Source organism: Mustela erminea, chromosome 1, assembly GCF_009829155.1.
Source record: "Mustela erminea isolate mMusErm1 chromosome 1, mMusErm1.Pri, whole genome shotgun sequence".
Taxonomy (NCBI): Eukaryota; Metazoa; Chordata; class Mammalia; order Carnivora; family Mustelidae; genus Mustela; species Mustela erminea.
The window spans coordinates 146,243,826-146,249,602 of NC_045614.1; positions in this window are offsets into that span (position 1 = coordinate 146,243,826).

Sequence of the window (5,777 nt, forward strand, 5' to 3'; positions counted from 1 at the left end):
GCTATTTTAAAAGATATATAGCTATGAATGAAGGTTTATATCAAATATGTTGGTGCTCATTTGCTTTTAGGTTGGAAAGCAAAGCAAAAAACCTTAATTTCAGAGAAAATATATGTAATAATGTGGCACGTATAGCTATCAAACCCATCACAATTTTGTGCCAAAGTATTTTTTGTTTATAATTGTAGATATATCAGGAAAAATTCAATGTGTGCCACAAACTTCAATGTGTGTCATTGAAAAATGGAGTCATTCAAGTAGTGAAATAATTGTGTGTGTATAAGATGAATAGAATATGGAAACTGAAAAAAAAAGTTTAATATTTAAAGTAACACCCGTGTCATATTCTAGTAAATTTGATGTTCCTTGAAGGACCATGTCTTTAAAAGGGGAGGTTTTCTTAAAATAGATGAAAATACCTTTAAAAAAAAAACCGGTAAAGGCCAAATTTACTCATCTTATGAGGAAATATTACAAAAGCCAAATTCTCTATTTTTTATTTCTGCTATTAAAAACACAACAAGAAATGTGGCAGTGGTTATAGTTCTATTTCTACTGTTCCAAAACCAGTGTAATTTGGAGTACCTCTAGCTAACTGACAAAGTTAAAGTGATATTCAATATTTCCTGTGGATTCATGTTAATTTGTAGTTTTAATTTGTTACCATTCACAGCAGAACAATTTCCTCACCAGGTTTCCTCATTGAATACAATTCTCAATTTACCAGAGCTCCTACCACACAATCTTTAGAAGTAGAGAGGCAGGATTGATTTTCAATAAAAGAAGGAGATTACATCCTTGTACAATGTCCATTATCTCTAAAAAATCTTTAGCTTATGATAATATAGGTTCTAATTACCTCATTATTCTTAGTTGCAATTATTTACCATGAAATACCTGATATGTTTCCTCTTCTCCAAGAGAAAAGAAAGCTCATCTCACACTTGCTTTCCTGACCACAGTGTAATTCCTAGACCGACTCTTAGAAAACCAAAATGGTGATCAAAACAGATACGAAAAATTAAACAAAACTTTTAGAAAAGATGGAGCCAAAGATATTGCCTTAAAACTTCCTTTACCAACTTTTAGAATCTGTCCAAATTATTAGAAAAGAAGGAATTGGGGAAGTAAAATATCAACAGTGAAATAAGGAATAGAATAAACAATTCTGCTGGTTGCTACTATTTCCTACTAAACTTCAAAGCATTTTTTTCAGATATTTCTATCAAATATAAAGATGACTTTGGAAACTGATAACTTCTTTTCAAGATGTCTGCACATTATTATGAGAAATAAGTAGATAAAATTCCATCGAATATTACTATATGCTCTGATCAGGAGATCTTGTAGGAAAAATGGAAACTCTTCCACTGCAGATCAATAGCATTCCTTATCTAGTAGGATGGACTTCGCCATAGATTTCACCATGTCTCATTGTTTTCTGGAAGTTACTGTTATTTTTTGTTCCCCTGCCCTTGTGGAAAGCAAACAAATAAAATAATGCTTTTTTCCAGACTCTGCCTTTGTTCAGATTGCTATGTATCAAGTTCCTTAAATTTTATTGTTTTTGAAACATAGATTAAAAAATAAAAAAGGGAAAATAAAGTCACAGCTGTGTATCTTTGACTTCCACACTATCTGTAGAGCTCTCAAATTTAATTAGCTCTGTAGAAAATGGTGCACAACAATCATTGGCCATTTGGTTCACTATCTTCCCACCAGAGTTGCTCCTAGAGTGGGTGAATCACTTTGGAAGAGTGGAGAAAGTGAATGGGGACCAACAGTTGAACTCCCTTACTGTCTGTTAGGCTTCTAGCTATAATCTCTTGAGTTATCCTTTTGTACTTGTAGTCAGTCATATTTAATAGCAGAAAAGGATTTGGGTAATTCTTACAGAGGTACTAAGTGTTTAAACAAGTTTACTTAGTAGAGGGAACGTATGTGCCCATTTGACCCACACTCACATGCACACACATATACACACACACTATATATGATGTATATACATAACTTTTTTCTGTAAACCATATACCTTTTCCTATTCCCAAAAGTGAATGACAAATTAAAGCTCTTTTAGGGATTCTTCTAGGAACCTACATATCTCAGTGAACAATTCAAAGATATAACAACCTCTATCTGTAGTTGTAAAATGATGTTCAGCAAGATATTGTTCAGAAATCAGCAGTTATCAGTCTTCTTGTGTCACCTTTGCTAAAATTGTTTATAGTCTGGCTCAGATTTTCAAGACAGGGTTTGAGGAAAAATTCCATATTTTGTCTTGTTTGTATCATACAAACCTTGCAAAAGATGATGGTCAGTATATATGTGGCTTTATGTGGATGTTGAGTATAGTTTTCAGAAAGGAGATATTCCAAGATCCCATGAAATTTGCTATGATTGGGGAATAATGTAGAAGATATGATAACAATCTGTTTGAAGCCACTTTTTATAGGAGTGGACTAATAACAGATGGGTGGAGAATCACTATGGAAAGTCTTAGACTGGAAATTTTATAGTCTATCAAATGTATTGCCAAAATGGCAATACAGGAGAGCAATCTAAAAATTGGAATGTACTTTCCAAGAGTCATGAAATTCTCCTTTCTCTATTTAGGCTGCATGGGCCCCTACTGTAAAAGTTTCAATAAATATAGAGAAAAGGCAAACAGAGACAAAAACTCCTCAACTCCCACAATCACAATGACCTACAAATTTTTTAATTAGTGTTATTAGTAATATGAATCTGTATCATGCTTAAAATTGGTAGCCCTCCAAAAAAGCACCAAATTTAATGCTAAAAAGAAACAAAAGAAAATCAAGCAAACAAATGAACAAAAGACCTTAGACATAATCTATTAAGGTAGGTAGAGTAAGACAGAAGATATTTTTCTATAATAATTTTAAAATGACAAGAGCTATGTAATTACAAAATAAGACAAGACTTGAAAAAATATTAAATTATATTTATTTATATATATATGGTTACATACCAAGAAAAACAAACTACTAGAATTAAAATGTGAGTTCAGTAAATAAACTGATACAAAATAAATATACTAAACCCCCCAATAATGCCCTTGAACGCTAACAATAATGTTTTAGAATACAATTAAATAAAGTTTAATGCAAAACACATTCATTTACCAAGAAATGTGCAGAATGTACATGAAAAGAAAGTTCTACTGAGGAATATAAAAAGAAAACAAATAAATAGAAAAGTATTACATGGTCTTGGAACATTTTCTCCAAATTAAGTTGTGTATTTCATGCAACAGCAATCAAAATTACAAAGATTTTTCTTGAAAAATTTGTAAAATATATTTGGAAAAGAAGTGTATAAAAATATCCAGTAAAATTCTGAAAAAGATAATGAAGGCACTAACCCTGTCAAATATGAAATTGTAATTTAAGCTACATTGATTGAAAGTGTGGTGAGACTCCAAGAATAGACTAATCAATGAAACAGAACAAAGTCTCCATAAATTGACAGCAAAATTAATATCTGACAAAAGTAGCTTTTTGAATCAGTGAGCAAGGTTTTGGTTATTAGAAAAAAAAAAAGAAGAAGAAAAAGAAACAAAAAGAAATTTCCAATATCCATTTGAGAACCAAAATAAAATAAATAGAGCTTTAAGTCATTCCTCAGATCAACATGAATTTTGGATATATTAAAGATGTAATATAAGTAATAGAAGAAATATTAGATAAATATTTTAACAAATTTGACATTACAAAGCCCTCTAAGCAGACATCAATGGTCAACTATGTAGAGTATAAATTCACATATTCAATTAAATAAAAATTAAAACATAGTATTTTACAAATATACTATGAAAAATGAGAAAAACATGGTTGGAGATATATATTTGTAAAACATCAATACTTTAATGTCTTAGTTACAATAACAGTAAATGACTGATTAAGATAAACAGAAAAGTAATTTTGGGAGTTACTCATAAAACCAACAAGAAGGCTTGAGAGGTAGGTTTAAATCAGTGCGCAAGGCAGTGCAGGTATATCCAAGGTCTATACAGGAATAGCATGTTACCACCAGGTAGTCATTGTGAAACTTCTAGACCTTGTACTCTACCTCTATATTATCTCTAATAGACTCTGTCTTCACATCACTTTTAGATTCAACATTCCCAACAGAAGTATCTGATTGGCCATCCTTAGTTCATAGGACTCTGTTCTACTTGCCAGAAGATGGGGAGAGAAAACGTTATTTCCCATTTAGCTTCCAGAGTTTAAAGCAGGAAGGAATTCCCCCAAATTAGAAAGGGAATTTGCTGGGCAGCCCAATTATTTTCTACTAAAACATGCAACCCTTTACATTTAAAGACCAAATACTCCAACAGATATGCCAACAGTAACATAAATGAACACAGGACATTAAAATGCAGTTCTACTTCTCAAATAATGCAAGTTATTAAAACAAAATATGCAAAGAAATTATCAACCAAAATTATAAAAGTTTGGATATATCCAGTGCTGGTGAGAATGTAAGATAATGGACACTTTGATGCAGTGTTACTGGTAATATAAATTAATGTAACTTTTTAAAAAAGATTTTATTGGTTTTTGTTAGAGAGAGAGAGCGAGAAGAGTGCATGCATGACTGGGGGAGAGAGGGAGAAGCAGACTCCTCACTGAGCAGGGATCCTGATGCAGGACTCTATTCCAGAATCCTGGGACTGAGCCACCCAGGTGCCTCTTAATGTAACTTTCTATAGAATATTCTCAACTATATTTCCACCAGAATATAAGCTCCATGAGTGATGCCATTCTCTTCTGTTTTGCTTATTTCTATGTTCACAAATCCTAGAACAGTACTTGGTACATTGTAATTCCTATAAATTAGTTCTATAAAAGCTACTCAATAGATTAATGGCAACATTTAACTCATATTGGTTTGTTTTTTTTTTTTTTTTTTTTTTTTTTTGCTATATAATTTCACCTCTAAATATTTACCTTAAGGATGTAAAGATCTGCATGTTTAACAGTCAGTGTTTGGTTAAATATTCTATGGTCTTTACATCAGTGGAATACTACATAGTTTTAAAAAATACAGATGTGTATGTATAAAAATACAGATGTGTAAAAAATACAGATGTGCCCCAGTCTCATGACTGGGGCACCTGAGTGGCGTAGTCACTTAAACATCAAAGTCTTGGTTTGGGCTCAGGAAGTAATCTTAGGGTTGTGAGATGAGCCTAGTGCCCTACTCAGTGCCTGGTGTGGAATCTGCTTAGGACTCTCTTTCCTTTTCTCTCCCTCTGCTCCTTCCCCTTGCTCCCCCTCCCACCACCCTGCTCTCTCTCTTTCTCTCAAATAAATAAATCTTTGAAAGAAAGAAAAAAAAGAATGTTCATGACCCATTAATGAATGCAAGAAAAGCAATTTGCAAAATGATATCTTATTTGATTTAATGTTTAGTTTTATTTTTTCAAAAAGGAAGGGACATCTCTACAGGTGATACCTGCATGGACAAAAGCCTTCTAATTATATGTATCAAAAATGGTAACAGTGGTTCATCCTTTATCCCTTCCCTTCTCTTCTCTTTCTGAATAATTCAGTCCCAAAGCCATTGGGCTGGATCTTCATGAGGGAGAGGGGCTGCCACGGACTTTGTCATTTTCAGTAGTTGCATCCTCCACAATCCGAGTTTCCAACAAACTTCTATTTCTTACTTTTCCAGGGTCATTCATGCTAGTTCCCTGATCTTAAAAATTCTTTTTGATGTTTAGTACAATTATTGTTCTCCTTATTACTGCCTGA